Raw genomic sequence first — 22,373 nt, 5'->3', positions numbered from 1 at the left:
AAGTTCAACTGTAGTTGTAGTACTCACGTCAACGTCTAAATCATAATGCTGTAAACTTAAACCCAAACAATGACGCCAATTCATTAGATGTATTCGTTGTTTGATGGTAATGGTAAATTATTTGGCATTATACACAGAGCTTGAGTTGGGAAGCAGAAGAAGATCCTGGCCATGCCTTGTTGAAATTTCACTATTGTTGCTTTCACCACATCTGCCCCAGCAAGCGCGTGATCAAATTGTTGGTGTATATTTAATGTAACAAACATCACACCTCAATGAAACCACGCAGCCCGGGGGAAGAGGGTTAGGGTTTGTTGAATGGATGGGTACGGGGGTTTTGGGAAAGGTTTGAGAAAGAAAAACAGTACGCATGGAGACAACAAAAGCAAAACAATGAAGACGATGATTTATGATGTTGATCCACTAGCCAATGAATGTAAGGAATAAACGTAGGAAAAGGACACGCTGAATATCATTCTTGGTTTCCCGCCATCCAATTGCTTGATGATGAGGATTAGTGGTAAGGGTGAGTTGATGCTCATAGTATAATAGCAGTGGGTGAAAAACGTCCAGCCTGTGTGGATTGAAAAAGAAAAGGCAAATACAAAAGAATGTGAATGACCTAAACAAATTGTATTTGTAATAGAGTGAAGATCAAAAAAATAATACAAGAGGAGTAGTCGTAAGAGAGGACTTTCAGACTGAGGCGGCTTCGATACAATATGTATAAGTCTACTAGTTGCACATCATTATTAATCTAGAAGTACAAGAAAAGACAGGAGCCAGCACAGAACAGACCCACGACACAGGGTCGCCCGTAACACAAACTGCATTTCCCTAAAAATTTGACTGAGCCAGAGAAAGGGGCATAAAAAAGCAACCTAGCATTTTCAAAATTAATCAACAAAATCAATGCGTCATTCTCAGTCATCAATCATACCACTATTGTACTCTACCACTGCACAGTGCACACAGATGTAGTAGCCTGGGTCTACTGTGCTGTGCCTCTTATTTGTATTTACCTTGTATTCCACTTCAAGAAACATCGTACATCAATCAGCTCAGATCCAACTGCCTGACAGCGTGCAAAGATATGGTGGTCACCATCATTATCAGGTGTGGCACGTCTAGTCCAACAACAACAGCAACTCAGTCTGTAGTGAGTGACTACGATAAATTAAGTCCTGACTGCACCTGTAGTAGTAGGAACACAAGTGCGTAAATAATTTATATTATTAAATAACATGGAAAAATTGGCTATCACGTGAGTCTGAAGTTACTAGTATACTTCAATTCCATGCACATTTGCTCAGAGTCAGCAAAACATCCAATGCAATGCATAGCATCGTTCATTTAATATACCTGTCTTGCTCTTCTCTTTCACTGTCAGATGATTGATCACAGATGCTGCCGAGCCTTTTAAAAGTAATGACGAGTCACAACAAGTTGACTTCAGTTGTGGATGCCTGCTCAAGTTTTGACACTGAAGTCGTCTATGAATGCCTGCAGACAGAGGTGGTAGCCTTAAGAGTAAGACAGTGATGAGTTGCAGATTTCAAATGAAATAGAGGATGGCTGTAGTCATGACTGTACGGTTCACTTGTTATGGAGGGACTGTTAGAGGCTACATTATTGTACTATACTCCATCTACAACATCCAATGTATGGCTGGCAAGATGGAATTGTATTGACTTGAGTGGGAGTCAAGAAGATGGAGCAAGACTCTGAGGAGTGCAGTCAACAAATGCACAGGCGTGCAACTCCAGTAGGTAAATAAAAAGATACAGTGAAAATAAATGCACAGGCGTGCAACTCCAGTAGGTACATAAAAAGAATCAGTGGTGGGGATGGATTTGGTTGTGGTTTTTATTTGCAGTTTTGCACCAGAAAGCCATTGTTAATAAGAAAATAACACAAAGAAAGGAAGGGAGAAAGTAACAATTTAAAAGCCTAGTTGTCAGGGAAGAGGAGCTCGTCCTCAAACTCTGGGGGTTCGGACAGAAGTAGGTCATGTAACCCAGTAGTGATGATGTCTTCGGACTCGCTTTCTTCATCCTGCTCTGATTCACGTACTTTATAGTCTGGTGGTATGAAGTGTTGATTCATTTTTATCATTGTCAGCCTCTCCACGCTTTTGGGGGAGAGACTGGTCCTTTTCGCTGTCACAATGGCACCAGCAGCACTGAAAATCCGCTCAGAAGAGACACTGGCTACAGGACAAGCCAGATACTTTATCGCCAGCCTGCTCAGCACTGGCCACTGTCTCCTTCTTTCATACCAATAGACCAATGGGCTTTGCTCCATGAACACCTCTGTTGTGTCATCCAGATAGGCCTGAACCATCCGCTCAGTGTTCATTGGTGCTCGGCTTTGCTGGTCCTCTTTCCCCTTTGCAACAGCAACGGACTTACCCATCCCTTTCTGTAGAAAAAAAGCAGTTATGCTTTTGGTTGTGTCTGCTGAATCATATCGTGTAGGTGCTGCTTTTGGTACTGTTGGTGCCTGCTGGGAAGCAGACGCACTGCTCTCATGCTCTGAAGAACTTGCCTCAGGAGGATGGCCTGGAGTACTTTGACTGGCCTGGGCTGGCACTGGCAGGCCTTTAAGTAACAGCCGTTCAGTTTCTAAATCATTAGCTTCCGCAGCTATGGAAGTTTTGTACTTGGCAACATCCCCATCTGAAAAAGGAATTACTGCGCTACTGCTGACAAATAATTTGTACCGTGGATCCAACATTGTTGCAGTTATGTAATGTTGACCTGACACAATCATTTGAAGCCTTGCATTTAGAGATACGCGGTTGGCTAAGGCCTTGGCCAAGGTATATGCATCAACTTTTTCTTCGTCACCTTCGTATGTTTCACAGACCTCCTTCAGCTGTTGCTCAAGCATGTACAACAATGGGATGGCTTGGCCCATAGTACAGTCCTCCCTGCTAACTGCACGTGTGAAGACCTCAAAAGGTAGTAGCATCTCTGTCAAGCATTTAATGAGGTCCCACTGCCACATCTCAACGGTCATGGCTTTAAGATTAACAGTAGGATCCCCTAATCTTCTTGACATGACATAAGCATTCAGTGGTATGTACTGCTCAAAGAGACGCTCAAGCATGAAATAAGTAGAGTTCCAACGTGTTGGGACCTCCTGGATCAGTGCTTTGACTGGCAATTTATGCTCACGCTGAATGACCCGTAGCAGCTTCCGTGCTTTAAAAGAATGGTTAAAATGCGTGCATATTCTTCTGCAGATGGTCAGTATGTTGCTGACTTTGGCTTCAGTTTTCAGAAAGTCTTGCACGACTAAGTTAATGCAGTGTGCCAAACAGGGTACCCTGAAATAATGTCCCTCTCTCATTGCCTTCACTACATTACTGCCATTGTCGGTGGCAACAAAACCAATCTTAAGGCCTCTTGGTTGCAGCCATTCAAAGACCTTGCTGTTAAAACTCAGACAAAATGTTTTCAGCAGTATGACTTTTCTCCATAGCAAACATGGCTACAGTTGCATGTCTGCGAGTATCATTAAAAATCCCAGCAACGTCAAGGCCTGAAGTTAACTTGTCTTTAACACCTGCAAAAGAGATCCAGTGTGCGGTGATGCACATGTAATCTGTAGCATCGCAACTGCTCCACATGTCTGTTGTCAGGTGGATACAATGGACAACACTCTGTTGTAAGGCTTTCCCAATCAATTCCAGCACGTCGTGGTGTAGTGCTGGAACAGCAATTCTGGCAAAATAGTAGCGACTGGGAATGTTCCATTTTGGGCAGAGGGTTGCCACTAATTCCCGAAATCCCACAGCCTCAACAAATGAAAATGGGAGAAGGTCCAGTGCCAACATTTTTGCAAGTTTTGCATTGTACAAACGTGCTATTGGGTGGTTCCGCTCGTACTTTCCCTCCTGCCTAAACATGCTAGTAATGATACGCTACTTGGTATTTCTTTCAGTTATGCTAGACGGACCACCTTGCATCGCAGACTTTGCACTCCTTGGTGTCTCCGGCTGACTCTGGTGCCACTGAGAAGTTGCTGATGCGGAGGATGTGGACTTTACCACTCCAGTGCTGGCGACAGGGCTCATTTGTGTACCACTCCCAGATAGAAGGTCATCGTCTCCCTCTTCTTCTACCTCCTGGTCAACCATGAGTGGACCTTGTAGTACTGTATCCCCACCAACACCAGTGCTTAAATTTTTTAAGCTTGCAAGGTGGTTCTCCCACCTGATTAAGTGTGTTTTTTTCAAATGGGTTGTTTGGCCTCCAGTACCATAGTTTGTACCAATCTTACCACGACTAACATTGACATGACAAATGGTGCATATAGCAATGTTCTCCTGACCTGGGTGAACCGTAAAGAAGTCCCACACTGGGGAGGTAAACTTTTGTCTCCTGCCATAGGAAGAGGAGGACCCACTTCCGATGCCGGATGGACTGGAGGATTTTTGTTGAATTTCCCCATGTGACAGCTCAGTCCTAGTACTGCCACTACCTCCTTCTGTTGAAGTGGCGCTTGTGCTGGATGTCGGACGCTGCCGGGCCTTCGCTGATGAAAAAATGGGAGCTGGTGTTACTTTGGGTGTTGAGTGTGTAGGAGTTATGCGTGCTACCTGCTCATCACTAATCGCAGCCTTTCTGGATAGGGTGAAAATGTTGGTCTCTACATCCTCTGCACCAGGAATAACGCTCGTGATGATGACAGTGTAAGACCCGTCTTTATCACCAGCAGTATCCTGCTCACCTACATCGACCTCCATAAGTTCAAGCCTTGCTGGAAACTTCCTTTTTCCTAGCCTGGTCTTGGGATGTCTCTCCTTTGAATGCTCAGATAGTTGTGGCTGCCAATCCTTATCAAGGTCATCGGAAGGGATGCTTGGCGAAGAACTCGATGCACTAACCCTCCTTTCCCTTGGTGAATTGAAAGACAATAGATCACCTCCAGAAGTGGCTTCCTCTTCTTCTTGCTCGGAATGAGGCTCTACTTCCTGAACTGCCCCGACTTCGGGAGGAACAACTACTACTATTGCGTGCGGAGATGGTGGTTGTTGTTCTTGAGGAAGTACTATTGCGGGCTGTGGTTCTTCAACAACTACTATTGTGGGATTTGGTTGTTGTTGTTGTTGAACAACTCCAATTGCGGGCGGTGGTTGTAGTTGTTCAACAACTGTTGCGGGAAGTGGTTGTGGTTCAACAACTCCTATTGTGGGCGGTGGTTGTGGTTGTTGAACATCTTCTGCTGGCGGTGGTTGTTGAGCACTTCCATCTTGCGTGGATTGTGTACTACTTTGAGACAGCGATAAGTTTAGTTCAGGCTCAGTATCACTGCTTCCAAACATTAGGCTGGCTACCTCTTCGACCCTCATCATGTGCTTGGCCCTGGGTTGGTGGCTTGCCCCCACTAATGCGGATGTGCTGGCCCCAGCTTGCACCCCGGACACCGCTGCTGCAGGCGTACCTTTTGGGGGCCCAAAAAAGATTTTGGGGTCCATACCAGACTTAAGTGACACTTCCTTCTTCTGTTCCTTCTTCTCAGCAACTTTCTTGGTGGTGGAGGACCTGGTACCTGCTTTCTTAGGGCCCATCTTCTTCTGATGTCAGCACACAGCAGCACTCAGTAGCACAAATTGCAGAGATGTCTGGTCAGATGAGTCACACACCACACGTGGCGTACAACTGAAGGATGTCCGTCTGGCAGTAGAACGGGCGATGGATGGAAACAACCAGCACCTCCTCAGTCTTTTTTTGTGCACCTACAAGCAAAGAAGGCAGAACAACATCAGTCAAACAAGCAGTAAGCCAACATTAACAATTGAAAGACACACAGGCCAATGTATAAAAGACAAAACAGAAGACTAATACTACCAGCACCACAGCTCCCAGCCACATGAAGTCCAGAAAGAACCAATAAAGGCAAGCAGACCTATATATATACCAATATGGACAGAAAAAGGAGGATGCCTGCTACACATGACAGGTTAATGCAAGGAATAAAAATACCCCATGGCTAAGAGGTTGTAAACCTACACCGCAAAAACACATCCAAAGGCATAAAATTATTAAACACACAAAAAGTTACCTACACCCCTGCCCAGACAACACATTTGGGAATGCAATGCCATACACACATGCCCTAATGATGTTAATTGAATAGACTGAATGGAAACAGCTACATAAAGCACCCCCGCTAACTACTACCTCTGGGACTCTGGCCTACTGTCAGATCAGACCAAAAGCTGGGAGGCCAATGATAAATGCACAAAGGAAGTACCTACAAAATGGCCGCCACCACATGGCCTGGCCACCCACAGCAACATGAAAAGAAAGAGAAAAGAGGAGACAGACAATAAATGCCTATGGGAAAGGGACAATGCTTTGCTTTGCTTCACAAAGTAGCTGCACCGCTGCCCACGTGGTCAGCCCACCCAGAAACCAGAAGACAGACACAGGAATTGTTCCATGCTCCAAAAACTACAACCAAATGACAGCTTCAGTTTTTTTGGGTGCACAAGAAACACATTCAACATTTTCGAGAAACTTTTATGCAACTCGGGACATATTGTTCGCGAGATTGCAAAATCGGCGTGTTCGGCAGCGCGAATGGAATAAAACATCGTTATCGCGTTCCCGAGCAAGTACATTGAGCGCGCGAACAAGACAAAAAATGTAATGTCGCGTGTCCACACTGTTCGAAGTTACCAAAAGTACGCGAGCTGTATTCCTAAGGTTACCTACTGGCAGGGAGTGCCATATTAGTTACACACACCCAAAAGCTGAAAAGTACCCACATAAAAAAAAAAATGTTAAGCAATCCAAAGCCATTCACGATGTACAAATTAAAGATACACCACAAAAAGAGTTGATTAACTTTAATGCACCTATGGCTATGAGTAGTAGTACCTCTGCCCTACTGCCAGAATAGTCAAAAACCTTGGATGCCTATGGCAAAAGCACAAAGGAAGGACACACAAAATGGCCGCCACCATAGGGCCTGGCCACCAACAACAACATGGAAAAATCACAAAGGATGTATACACAAAATGGCCTCCACCACATGGCCTGGCCACCAACAACAACATGGCAAAATCACAAAGGAAGCATACACAAAATGGCCGCCACCACATGGCCTGGCCACCAACAACAACATGGCAAAATCACCACAAAGGAAGTACACACAAAATGGCCGCCACCACATGGCCTGGCCACCCACAACAACATGGCAAAATCACAAAGGAAGCATACACAAAATGGCCGCCACCACATGGCCTGGCCACCAACAACAACATGGCAAAATCATCACAAAGGAAGTACACACAAAATGCCCCCCACCACATGACCTGGCCACCCACAACAACATGAAAAGAAAGAGAAGACAGACAAAAATGCCTATGGCAAAGGGACAATGCTTTGCTTCACAAAATGGACACACCACCGCCCAAATTGGTCACCCCACCCATAAACAAGAAATCATTACATAGAGGACAGAAACTGGAAGTGGTCCATGCTCCAAAAAGAGAAAACTACAACCAAATGACAACATAAATGACTGTGCGAAGTTACCAAAACTACCCAAGCTGTATTCCTAGGGTTACCTAATGGCAGAAATTGACAGATTAGTTAAACACACCCAAAACCTGAAATACCCCACACATAAAAATAAGATTTTCTAAATCAATCCAAGCCGTCCATGATTTTCAAATTAAGGGTACACCACAAAAACAGTTGATTAACTTTCATGACCCTATAAGTAGTACCTCTGGCCTACTGGCAGAGTAGGCCACAAGGTTGGAGGCCTATGGCAAGAGCAAAGTGGCTGGAAACATAAAATGGCCGCCAACACATGGCCAGGCCAACCACAGAAAGTTAATACAATGAACTCAAGCATGCCTACACACTAACTACATGGAGTACTAGGGTCAGCTATTGGCTTAAAAAAAATAAAAACATTTAAATTACACAAACAGAAATTCCACAACAGACATTGCTATTGCATAATGACCATAATCCAATGCCATCCATGATGTTTGTTTACAAACTGGAATAAAAATTTAAACACAGACCACAGAAACATGATTGGACCCATGGGTACCTCTCTATGTAGCCTGGATGGAATTTTAAAAAAAATAAAAGTTGGGACCTCATAAAAGTACAGGCCTCCATCAATAATTTAAATCCAGGATTGAATACTGTAGTTAAAAAAAATCTCAAATCAAACAAACACAAGTCTACATCATACTCACTCATACATTACTCAAACTTACTTGAAAAAGAGAATTCCAAATCCAAAAGTCCTGAATAAATCCAAGAAAAAGCAGTAATGCAGCCAACACACACAGAAAGTGATCCTTCCAGCTCAAAATCCAAATGAAAGTGAGCACCACATGGACAAAGCACTGGGAGGAGCCTGGTGGACAGGAACAGGAAGTTGGAAACTCAAGGGCCCTTCCTCCTTACTCTTCAAAAAAAGAGTAGAAACAAAAAGAGGACTCCTTCCCCCCAAAAAATACAGCCAAAGGTACAACTTTAAGGGGTTTTTCACTTTTTTTGCTAACCAAAATGGTAATTTATTATGGTTTTAACGTGCTCGCGAGTTATTCTGTGCAAGATTGCAGTTTCTGCGTGTTCGGCAACTCGATCTTACCAACAAGCATCCTCGCGCGTCCTTATGACGCTATCGCGCATCCAAATGACGTTATCGCGTTCGCACAGTCGCACGGGATTGTGCGGGAGGGTTTACAAACATGGTGGCACACGCGACCGGGAAAAAGCGAACGCAGAACCAAGGTAAGCCATTGCCGCGCACGCGATAATGTTATTCAGCGCGCGAGAACTACGCTACGCACCGGATCGCGGAGTAATCGACAGCTACGCGTTCTCCGCGGAACGCGGAGTTGCCGAAACTCCGCGAACGGAGCGTAGTTCTTCGCCCAGGGTTAGCTACAATGCTGTTTCATCATGGTTCTGTTGAAAAGTATGGCAGGACGTTCAATTAATCACTTCCAAATGCATTGAAATAGACGTTACTGGTCAATATCTTTGTTTTGCCTCTACATGTCATGCATTGCGTGATAAGTGAAATACCAGCATGCAGACGTTGAAAGGCAACACACAATAGGGGAGATCAGAACACCACAAACCATACATCATGGTGCTGATTTACAAGTTCCTTCCACCCCTGAAAGTCTTCGTCAGCGTTACATTTTGTGCGGCAGCTGTGGCGCTAACCATGTGCAGCAGATGTGGTGCATAGGATGCCCAATGCTGTGGCCTATCCTCAAGGTCTTGCCTCATAAAGATATGTACCGTCACTAAGGGCTGCCACCGGGGGTTGCACAAATGCACAGGAGGTAGTGTACTGGTGGTGCTATGCGTCATTCCATTGGCTGATGTAATTTAGATTGATACCAGCCAGTCACTCTTGGACCAATGCTGCGTCCTATCCCTGCACTTGTTTTCAGCATGGGTGATGCTTCATGCAGGGCGGTTGTGGGGTCACGTGGTGCTTTCATTGATACCCGTGTGCTAATGTACATGTCTTGTGCCTCTGGTGACGCAGGCTCGCACTGGTCTAGTGTTTGATTTCTGGCTATGCCTTATGTATATCCCATGGTTGCTTTGTTTAGTCTGACCTCTTACTGCCTTTGTACCTCCTGAGGATGTTGATGTTCCGGTCACGCTGTGTGCTGGTGGTGTGTAATGCCATCTGTGTGCTTCCCCCCAATTGCACAGGATTTGTAGATCCTGCTGCAGGTTGGACTGGCTCGAGCCTCCTTTGTGGGGAGGCGGTGGGTTTGTCTCCCTACATTGTGTTTGGCAGTGGGGCCTTAGAGGGTACCCTAAACGCCTGGTTAAGAACTCTATGAAAAGGGCCTGGTATTGTCCTCGTGACACCCTGTTAGAGCCTAAACAGAGAACTACTGATGTGAAAACAGTTTGTGTAACCACTTTCTCTACCATTTCTCACCGGGTAACGCAGTGCATCAGGAAAAACTGGCACATTTTGAATTCGGGCCCCCTTGACTGGGAAATCCCTCTCTTTGCCTTCAAGAAGAATAAAAGCTTGAAGGACCAGTTAGTGAGGGCAGCGTTACCTGCTACACCTGGGAAGAATGTCACACTGCATGACCATTGGTCATTACCACCCGTAAGGGGTCACTTTAGATGTGGCTCTTGCGTAGTCTGTGAATATACAATAGAAGGAAAAGAGTTTTTGTATAGGGATGTAAAAAATGATTTATGCACTTTTACTAATTGTAACAGCTGTAATCTTGTATATGCGATTTTATGCCCTTGTGATTGCATCTATGTTGGTCAGACAAAACAAAAGATCAAACTACGGATTTCCCAGCACCGCAGCCGCATTCGGTGCAGAACCCCTAACGCTCCCTTGGTTGAACACTTTGTGGACAAGGGACACACTGAGAATGATATCCGCTGGACTGTCATCGCACAGATTATTGTGCCACCCAGAGGTGGTGACCTGAGCCGGTTGCTCAACAAGGAGGAATTAAAGTGGATACTGAAGACCGATAGCCTGAATTCCGGGCTAAACCTGCAAGAGGACTGGACGTCACTAATCTGAATTGACTCTATCCCCTCTTCATGCTGCTCAAAAACGAGTGGTCAATTGTTATTATTTCCTGAAATCCAATATTTCCCTTTTCATGTTATTCAGAAATGGATGTTTAATTATAATTGTCTCCTGTAATGAATCCATAATTCCTGAAATGACTCGACACTTTAATGTCACTCTGCATGGTATTCACATAAGGTTTCACTTCAATATGGCCCCTGGAACTTAGTCCTTCCTTTATTTTTATGCCCTCCACTCCGGCGCACTGCTCCAATCACAGCGCTTCCTACCCCCTTTTTTACTTCCTGGTTCTCAAGGCACGAGCACGCCAGGGACACATTTCTTGACCGAAGCTATCGGTAAGTGTAACCCCGCGACCTGGATGTTTTTCTGGCTATAGTCTGTTGTTCCGGTTTTAACAGACTTTATTTTCTCTCAGGCTTGTCCTGGCGTCGCCCGTTTACGATCGTGTAAACCGGCATTACCTGACGCTCCATTTTGGTAAGATTGCTGTTATTATTCCCTTTCCGCCCGCCGGGCAGTCCCAAACCACTGGCCTGCATTAATATACGTCTTTCGTTTTACAGGGTGACAGGTCCGGGCATCTTGACATTAATTAGTATCTGAGCCCACACGCGCTCTGCCTCGGTAAGGAGTGCGAGGCGCCCATCATTCTGAGATAGCCCCACTTGTCGGCAAGTGCTAGTTACACAATTTTACCACGATTTTAGTCCACTGGCACTACGATCAACTTTCTTTTTCAATCACTAATGGCCCATAGGCACATTATAGCAACCTAGGACGCATGCTATATACTTGTGATTTATGTCACTGCTTCAACAACCAGGTTACGAATAATATCACTCCCTGACGAATCAGCATGTGCACTGCGCACAAAGAGTCACTTCACTTATTCTTGTATGTATTCTGTTTCTAAAGTATTTTTATCTTCTTCTCGTAGGCAAAATTGAGGTTTAATGTAAAGGCAAAGTATTTAATTGTCCTGATGATGGTTTCTATGATTTCTTGATGAAACCGAAACGCCGTCGACTTGCTTATGCACCCGATACAAATCTGATTGTTTGATTTTATGTAATGGTGCAGCCTGATATTTTCTGTACAAATTTATATGAAAACAGAAAAACGTTTGTTTTGCCTTGAACCTTTCCTATTATCTTCACCTGTGTTCACCCCGTTAGTGTCGGGCACAGGCTTGTGCACCACACAAGGGCATTGTGGAAGGTATTCCTGACATTTTATTCTTTGATGAATTGTGTTTATTAAGTAAACCTGGAAGACCTCTGTCCGGCTGGACATGTCCTTCTGAAAATATAGAAGCGATTTCGTCTATATTTATTTGGTGTGTTGTATTATATAAGCATGGGACCACTGTTGTTTCCATAAAACTGTTCCCCGAGGTCCCTGTTTGACTTGATTGGGGTCCCTTGTTGTTTAAAATTGCCAGGCCCTGACTGACCGTTGCGGGCACCGGGCAATCCCCTGGTGCGCCGCAAGGCTAGGGGTCGGTTTTGGGCCCCTGGGGTCTGTTTTTGCTACAGGGCCGTTTATGCAGCATAGCTGCAAACTTGGCCCTGTCACAAACTCGGCCGAAAAGCAGCCCCGGCAAAGAGCGCTGTCGCACCACCAACCTCCCCAGGGGGGCCGGCGCGAGCACTCTGCCGGTGCCGGTTTTGGTTCCCAGTCCGGCCCTGCTTGCTGCGGATTGGCGGAGGTCCCTTGTTGTTTCACATCTGTCTCGGGGTGTCTGCTCTGCTTGTGGGGTGGCTGTGGTGTGTCTGGACCTCCTTGCATTGCCCTGTCCTCCTACTGTGGGTGAGTTTGGATCTGGGTTCGGTAGCCCTTTTCCTCTCGGGTCACCTGCCAGTCATGTGGTAATTTTACCTGGAGTGCTGTCCGACACGGGGTGTGTCCACATTGGAATCCGGGGTATGTTTAGGATTACGTTGTGTTTGGCTTCAACTAGGGTCGGGCTCTGTCCTCCCTGCAAGCTCTGTGTGTGGCTGGATGGCCCTTTGGCGGTTTGTGGGTTGAGCATGTGAGCCTCTTGTTGTCCAGATGGACCTTGAGTTAAATCCTCCTGGGGCAGGTATTTTCTTCCTTTGCACATTGTCAGAGTATATGGTTCTACTATTGGTCTGTCGTGTACCTCTTTCTGATGTATATGTGCAGGTGCTCTGTTTGGCGTTTGTGATCCCTCTGGAGATGTGCCTCCTTCATGCTGTGCCTTTGTTGTAGGGTGGTTATCCCTTTTGGTTCCCTTTGGCCTGGCTGGTCATTATCTGTGGTCTTCTGTGCCTACTCTCCATCAGTGGCTGTGTTGGCTGTGGGGCCTGTGTTTGGCCTTGTGGTGTGTTGGCACCTGGGTCTTTTGGAGGTTCTTGCGTTGGGTGTGGCAGATCATTGTGCTTGCTTGTGGAGGAAATCCCTGGCCATGTTGTGCATGGATGCCGCTGGGTGTTCTCAGCACACTCTATGTCATGTGGTCATGTGGACATAGGGTGATGTGTGGGACTGTGTTTTCTGGCTTTGGGTACGCCGTGTTGTTAAATGCTTGGGTAACTTGCTGCTTGTGCTGCTTCAGCCTGTTTTGCTACTGTGTGAATCCAAATATTGTTTAGCTATCTGCACAATTGTAAGGACTGGTACGTGGAGGGCCATGACTCCGAGTGATGTTCATTTGCATTGAGTCACCGGACAATACGACTCCCCAACCTGCATATGTCAACACCCTGCACGTACTCCCACTTGCACCTGCGCCTGGCTGCCTTGCACTTGCAAACACACTCCAGCAATGCCACACATTTACGGTATGATGGCTCACACATAATGTTATTTCATGGACCAGGTTGCACAACATTTTATACGCATCACATCCATGCTGGCTGTGGCGTTCTGCACAATTACTGTGGCATCCCTGCAGACATGCAGGGAGCCAACAGGTATTGCACCTTATTGTCGGACACTGTGGCCCATAGGAGACATGTAGTACGCCATAACGTAATGCAGGCAACCATGGCATGGCCATTGTGGCTAGCTGGACACATAGCAACTCCCCTAGTGGAATACTGATTTTAGAATGGGTGGTAGGTTAGCAGTAAGTCATTATTACACCAGGACATGTATCAGCCTTCCATTACTCAGTCCACACTAAGGATGTGGCTGGTGCGTCGAGATAGGTATCTTTAATCCAAATGCCATACAGCATGAACCGAAAGCAGAACTAAGATGAGCCACCCACTAAGGGGGAGGTGAGGTCAGTGACAGTATTGTGTGGAATGATGAGCATATGAGATGAAGTCCCACAAGGGCTGGCAGATAGCCTGTGTAAATATGCATCACAGTCCAAATAATCAAGCATTGTGTTAACATACACTCCACACTCATTAGGATATTTCCTAGTGCTAAGGCAGAGCCATTTTGGTATGTCCCATTGAAAATAGGGCACTGTGAGACCACCATGTACCACTACTACTTCTCTTCCTCCTAATGAAGCTTTGTCGGGCCGGTGTGATAGACCATGTACAGTGGTTCCTGAAATTGAAATTAATAAAACTCAATGGGTTGGTTTAACTCCTACTAAGATTACTGGAGAACGCCCAAGGGGGGCACCTGTAGATGTGTTTACTGTCCTGGGCGAAAATGAGCCTTCCCTAGTAGGTTTGGAAGGCCAAGAATTAGTTATTAGTAATGGGTCTATGGTTCGATCAAGTAGGGGGGAACTACCAAATGTACACATGGTCATGAATGACCCTCCTAGTAGCACAGAATTATTCAAACCGATGTCGGAAGTAAAACTTTTGTCATGGAATATTGCAGGGGTGACGAGAAATCTTTGTGATAGTATTTGGAATTCTTTCATGGAAGAGCATGATATTATACTCTTGCAAGAAACCTGGGCAATTGACATGATCCATAGACTTGGTTATAAGGCTTTTTACTGTGGGGCAATTCCGTCTACAAGAGGTAGACCGTCAGGGGGTTTAATAATTTGGGTAAGAATAACCCTGAATGTTGTTGTTCTGCCTCTTTGCCTCCCTTCTAATTATATGGTTGGGGTAAAGGTGATTACAAAGGAAATGGGGGTTGTGTATATTATAAATGTTTACAACAGGCCCAACCCACATAATAAGGAATCCATGGTTGTAGAACAGCTGAATTCGTATTTGGATACATTAGAATCAAATCCTCAAGTTATAATAGGTGGGGACTTTAACTGTCAATTCGAACCTGTACTGGGATTTGAAAATTTATTAGAAGATGAGGGCAGGGCTCATAGTATACCCACACTAGATAGTGTAAAGACAGTCAAAAGTTCAGTGGCAGCTATACAGATCTTCCAACTAGCCATGACCAATGAGTTAAGGGCCTGTAATGGTCGATTTGATTCTGATAAACCTGCGAATTATACATATAGTAAGGGTATTTCCAAATCACTCATTGACTTTATGCTGGTTACTACTAATCTGTGGTATTTACTGTTGGACTTCCGAGTTGAGAATAGGCCCGAAAGCAACCATTTTCCTTTACAATTGGGGTTACATTCTAATTTATTTTTGAAACCGCTTGCCGAAATAGAAGCTACAAGGGAGGCTGGTGATGTTGAGTTCTCCAATAATAGGAAAGCTGTAAAGTGGCCATATATTCTAGCGAAAAAAGAAACACTTGCCGGTATTTATAATACTTTTTCAGACACAATCTCTTTATACAATAATTTGTGTCTGGGCTCCCAGGAAGTTCTTAACATGCACTACCATTTGGTAGAATCCCTGACCCCCCTTCTGAGCAAAACATGTGGTAATGAAAAAAGTAATAAAAGTGGGCAGTTTGAATTAGAAACCCCATGGTATAATAAACAGTGTCGCATAGCGAAAGGTAATTTAATTAAAGCTGTCAAATCTAAGGATCAGATCCAGATAAGAGAGTGCAGACAAGAGTACAATCACTCTCTCTTCAGGGCAAAAAAAGAATGGGAAAACTCAATTTGGGAAGATCTCCTAAATGCAGCTAGGAAGCATGACCAAAGCACCTTCTGGAGTCTGATATTAAAAAAAAAAAAAATAGGTCGATCCAATATGGACTACTATCTCGACGAGGAAACATGGTGTGACCATTTCCTCAAGTTATATGACTCGGAAGATGTATGTTTGGGTACTATTGAACAGGGAAATAGCTTGTCCTTGTGTACTGGTCTATCCCAATTCAGTGAAGAAGAGACCCTACGTGCAATACACGCCACTAAGGCGGGTAAGGCACCAGGCCCTGACAAATTGCCCGCGGATTTATTTATCCATAATACTGAAGTTTGGTGCCCATATATCAATTTTTTGTGCAATTCAATACTGGCAGGGACCTCTATCCCCGTGACGTGGAAGGGGGCGGAAATTGTTACTATTTTTAAAAAAGGGGACCGTTATAATCCAGCCAATTACAGACCGATTAGTTTAATCGACATTTTACAGAAAATCTTTGCCAGACATATTTTAAATCGACTTTTAGACTGGATAGAGGAAACTAAAATCCTCTCCAAATATCAAGCGGGGTTTAGAATTAAGACAAGTACTGTTGACCAGGTGTTTAGGTTCATGTGCATCTGTTGGAAATATGTACAAATAAAGAAGGGTAGCCTTTACGTAGCGTTTATGGACCTACGTGCGGCGTTCGATCTTGTTCCACGCTCCCTTCTTTGGGATACTCTGAGGAAAATGGGTGTTCCGGGTGAACTGTTAACAATCCTTATAAAGTTACATACAGATAATTTTGCGAAAGTAAGGTGGGGAAGAAATGGAGAACTGACTAAGGCTATACCAGTAAAAAGGGGGGTACGGCAAGGGTGCGTGCTGGCCCCCACCCTCTTCTCCTTATTTGTGAATGACATCCCACCTTTCCTGGCACAATGTAACCACGACTCTCCAAAATTGGGCAATGAGGCAATTACAGCATTGCTATTTGCCGATGACACCATTTTAATATCCCAAACCCCTAAAGGACTACAAAAATTAGTAAATCAATTCTATAGCTATTGCGAAGCAAAGGGGTTAGAAATTAATTCTTCAAAGACTAAGTACATGGCCATTAATCCCCCAAAAACTTTTAAAAATAACCTAGTCCTAAAAAACACAAAATTAGAGTATGTGGAGTTCTTTGACTTTCTGGGCATTAGGCTAGACAGCAAAATATCCTGGAAAAACCAATTAGAAAAAAGCAGGCTGATAAATAAACATAGTTCTCTTCCTATCTTAAAAATCCATGGAGGGAGTGCTTCCAAAGCCATAACCTCGGCGATGGAAGTATTTAAAGCTAAAGTTCAATCTGCAGCCCTATACGGGGCAGAGATATGGGGACCATATTCAAAAAAGACTTTTGATATAGATGAATATGTGTTCTTTAGGCGTTTGTTGAGATTACCCTTAAGAACGCCCCTAACCCCCGTATATCTGGATATTAATATAAAACGTACAGATTTATTATGTTGGTTAAAACCACTGCTTTACTGGGTAAGATTATGGTCCACCCCTGAACTTGTTGACTATAGACTTGGATTACTGGAAATCAAGGGTTTGGATACATTTAATTCAATTAAATGGCTGAGACATATATCAATTTGGTTCACCAAAATAGGATTATTACATTTTTGGAATAACCCACTGGCACTGACATCTAACTGCAAAGAACAGGCAAAAGCTGCTTTTTGGTCTTACGTTAATAGTGGACACTCACATGATTCTGGTATTGGTTCCTTAACCTTAAAGTTTTTGCAATTTAAGGATATACCCATGTTTGAGCAGTTTATGGATGAGATTGAGCCACCACTGGCCAAAACTGTATATTTACAATATAGATATGGAGTTTTACAATTAAATGCAAACACTTGTAGGTGGGGACAAAGCACAGGAAACAAGTTGTATATTTGTAATCTGTGTGATCTCAAACATAAAGAAGATGAGGCCCATATCCTCTTCTTTTGCCCGGTGTATAAATACCCTTGCATGAAATGGATCAAACCTCTTTGCAAAAACTTGGGCTTAAGATCATATAAAGAGGCGGAGAGGATACTTAAATCTACAACCTCTCAGCTGGTAGCTTTGGGAGTCAGCAGGTACCTTTTTAGTGTCTGTTTGATTAGAAAGAAATTTGGGTTAAAAACATAGGGTCCGATACCCCGCAATCCAGTTTCTATAGGAAATCCTTCAAACTTATAAGTTTTTATAAAAAGATATGTTTTTTAATTTACTGGCTTTTTAATTATTTATATAATGTAGATATGTTTTTAAATCCGGTTCTGTAATTGACTATTGATTGTACTTGTCATTTTAAATATTCATAGTGAATTAGTAATGTATTTCCACTTCCAGTGTATATATTCCATGATGATACTTCCCTTGATGTACTACAGATGTAGTTATTGTATTTTTGTGACTATGTTTTCTGAATGTAATTGAATGTATTTTTAAAATGTTTTTATGGCTTCAAGACAAAAGTGTCGAAATAAAGCTTTACAACAACAACAACTACTACTTCTCATGTGAAATCTCCTCAGATCATTCGCCATTTGTCAACCACAAGTCCTTTCCTCTAAACAAGTATGATCAGACAATGCCCTGATGTATCAAGGTGTAATGAACAAATGCATGATTGTTTGTGACAAACAGTGATGTAATTCATCTCCCATGTCACATTGCAGAGGGCGAGACAGCACCTCCTGAAGAGCAACCTGGCCTGGCACCCACCGATGACATGGACGTCTATGCTACCATCGACATCGACGACCTGCAACTCCTGCTCAATGACATTGCCTCCCCAGCCTCCGGTACAGGGCAACCCAGTAGCCCTCGGCAGAGCCCACACCCTGCTCACACCAACGAGCAGCAGGCATCCACCACCCCAGCCAGTTCCCTGGGGACAGATCCAACAACACGTGCATTCCAACAGCGGATCATAGAGCTCCAGGAACAGTTGGGGGATAGGGTGGAGCTGGGCTTCCAGCTAATGGCAGCCGAAATAGCAGGCCTACGTGGGTGTCTTACTGACACCCACAGCCCCTTCCATGCTCTCCACCAGTCCATGGCTGACATTGCTGGAGTCATGATCCAGAGGCAACATGCTTTGTCTGCTCAGGGTGGTTCCAGCAATGTCAGCAAGGATCTTGACAACATCAGGAAGATCCTGGAGAGCATGGAGCGGATGCAGGCCCAACATCTGGCTGCCAGGGCTGAACACATGCGCCAGGTTACTGGGATTTACACTGCCCTGCACCTTCTTGTTGCCTCCTTACTGCCACAGGGTTTGGTGCAGATGGATGCTGCAGCAGCCTCCACATCCTCAGCTCCAACACCAGGTGTGTCAGTGCCTCACATGGCTGCTGCCACAACACCCACTGACACCTGTGAGGCACATGACACCGATGATGATGGAGATGAGGATGACAGCGAAATTCTGCTGAGGAGGAAGCGGTAGTATCCCTCTGTGCCAAAGCCCCAGTTTCTTTGGTTTTGCAGCACTCTGAATCGTGCCACCCATGAACTTCTTGCACTCACTTTCACTGTCCCCCGGAACATCCTTGGACCCCCCCATGGACTGCCATATGAACCCATTCCTTGCCACTACAACCAGCCTGTGGCGTGAACTATGCCTCATCCCTTGGACCTGATAACATCAATAATCTCTGTCTGGCCATCCAACGGGCACCCTCTGCACTAGCCCTGTATGCTCACCACGTGTATATACTGTAAATAAATTATATTTTTCAGTTTAATATGTGTTTTGGTCAAATGTTGCAAAGGTACTAACTTGCTTTTTAGGGTCCGGAGACTGATACCTTAGGAATGTACAACAATGTCAATACGAGCAGTGTACATGTTGATACAGATCCAGAGATGGTGGAAAATAATGTAGATATGTGTAAACATGTGGTGCCACCATTGCACCAATGCAATGCTATGACATTGTCACGATGTAAATGGGCCATCAGGTAAGGTCATCTATTGGGACATGCCAGTGAGCATTAATTTCCTAAATGTGATAGGAGAAAATCCCCCCTGGTCCATGTTTGGATGCAGCAAGGCAAGTACTACTGTCCTCATGTCTAGTATGCCATGCACTGCTACATACCACTGGTTGACCTCCATATTGGCATCAAACATTAGAAAGGGTACACACAGTCTGAATAAATATTAGTTCCACTCCTGCATACACTTGAGTATTCCCTGCCCTCACACTGTTATGTGTGTAGTCTGTGATTCATGAGTCTCTGGCCCTGAGGTGCAATGAGCATGCCTTTCATCAACATCAAATTTGGGGAAGGGCTGCAGCAGGTGTGTAGTTGGGCCACAACTTACCAACATGGGCAGCAGCTCTGCATCCTACATGTGAAGGTACAAGTAGGAAGGTAGCTCCAGGCAGCCCCAAGCACGTCTGTACTATTTGTACACTTAGCCACCACACATGCCACGTCATGTTGCCATTGCTCACTAGTGGTCCATGAGTGAGGATAGCCTCGTCTTACATGTGCTACTCCGCCATGGTGGACACGTGACATAGGGCCATCACTTTCTGTAAACTTCGCTGTGTGTGCACCTGCATGTGTAATGTCAGATGTTGATGTTATGATGTCACGTAGAAATGCAATGACAGATGTGTCTAATTGGTATCTATGAATTACCCAGGGGTCAGTGTGTATCCACATATACTTGTCTATCCAGCTGTAAAAGGTGTCTTCACCCAGCCATGTAAAATATTTTGGATGTTGCTGTTATGCATGTCTTGGTGATGGTTATGGTCCATCGGTTCTGCTAAGTATCTGGTCAGCATAGTGATGTTTGTCCTTGTGGATCTGTAGGTGGTAGTTGTTTCCGGCTGATGTCTTGTGACAGACAAACTAATGTTGTACCCACATTAGACGCAACATCAACTTGTTACTCAAATTTGTCCCATAACTTTTAAAGTGGTCTAATTTATAGGCCCTTTCCCCTGTTCATATGGCGCCACTTTTCACCGCCCATAGCAACATTTCTGGCCATTACATGCCCTATTTGCAGCTCTTATCACATTCCACACATGCATCTTTGAGGCATATGTGCAGAAACCTCATTGACAGTATGGCCATCTGTGCAGATATGTACTTGACATTATACATCAACAATGAGCTTGGTAATATTCAGGATATGTATCTTATACGGGCCCTGGTTATTTATACAGCACATCTTGTGCGTGCTTCCATGGGAAAAGAAATTGGCTGGTAATCAGGAACATTGTTCACATCTTAAGGGTCATTTTACCGCTGCTACGACGGATATGGTTTGGACTAGTGTCTTGATGATTGGCACCATTGTGTATTGGGATGTTGCAATGACTATTGGCATCATGTACACCATTTAACACACTCCTAATTTGTGTGATTCACACAACATACCCAATCCATTATACATGGATTGGGGAAATGGAGTCAGAATAGGAATGTCATCCTCATCACAAACAGCACCCTAGTTTGCTAGTATTTGAAGCATGTGACACAACCATTTGACATAGTGTAGCCTAAGTAGTACCTTGACAAGTAGAGTGTCATACATTTGACAAAGTGCAGGGCATAACTGTACTGCGTACACATTCCCAACCTCCATTGATAATTGTCTCATCTGACCACTCATTGGGACACGTAACTGTTTAATGGGTACAGTGCCCATGGCAGACAGTAACACATAAACATGTTATTTATTTGACAATTTTATTTAACAGACACCACGTGACTGACTCAGGCAAAAAAAATTTGATGATGCGGTTCCTCCGTGCAAGTCCAGCAGCATTTGGTGTGGGGTGTACAGCACCAGCCTCTTCTTCTTTCTCATCTTCATCAGGTGGTTCTGGCACTTGGATCCATGGTGCTTTGGTACGGACACATATGTTGTGCAATACACAACATGCCAGGATAATTTTTTTCACCATTTCGGGACTGTACAGCAGGCTGCCACCTGAGATATCCAAGCACCGGAACCTGGACTTCAGGACACCAAATGTCCGCTCTACAATGGACCTTGTGCGTATCTGTGCCGCATTGTACTGCCTCTGGCCAGGGGTGGTGGGGTTACGTACTGGTGTCATCATCCATGCTCCCAGTGCATATCCTTAGTCCCCTGTGACATACAAGGGAAAGCGGAATTAGTCATTGGTTGTGCTGGATGTGTTGTTGATGAGCATGGATTTGTGTGTTGGGATGGATGTCAAGTTGTTTATCAAGTTTCCCATGTGTTTAAGCAGAATGCTGTAGTGCATGTTAGCATGTGATTAAGGCTCACTGCTGTGACTCCATCCAAAATCATTTTAGTGTGCAGATGAGTTGCATGTGTGGCTCTTTTCCCATCTGCAACAGACAGTGATCCACCTACTGCACTGTAATTTACCTTAGCTATATAGGTGGCATGATTACACACAACACACACTTGACCTACTGTGCGCCAGCATTCAGCAATCCTGCTGCAGAACACAACGCATGCTTCTCACGGTCATGGCCTGAAACAAATCACCAGTCAGCTACCCGTTACATGCATGGACCATTGGGGCCTTGTTAGGTTCAACAACAACATCAACTCCAGCATGTGCAACACCATCCACTACCTGTACTGTGTGCTCCTTCCTGTCCTGGACTCAAAACCAAATGACATGAGTGCACAGCAGACATAATAAATGTTGCAATATCACATCTCTTATGTTTCAAATCTCTTAATAATAAGACTTTTTATTAATCTTAAATACATACTAAACAAAACTAAGGGGCCTTTATGAATTAAGGCAAT

The sequence above is a fragment of the Lissotriton helveticus genome, chromosome 9, assembly GCF_964261635.1.
Source record: "Lissotriton helveticus chromosome 9, aLisHel1.1, whole genome shotgun sequence".
Lineage (NCBI taxonomy): Eukaryota > Metazoa > Chordata > Amphibia > Caudata > Salamandridae > Lissotriton > Lissotriton helveticus.
The sequence above is the reverse complement of the archived record's forward strand: the minus strand, read 5'-3'. Positions refer to the sequence as shown.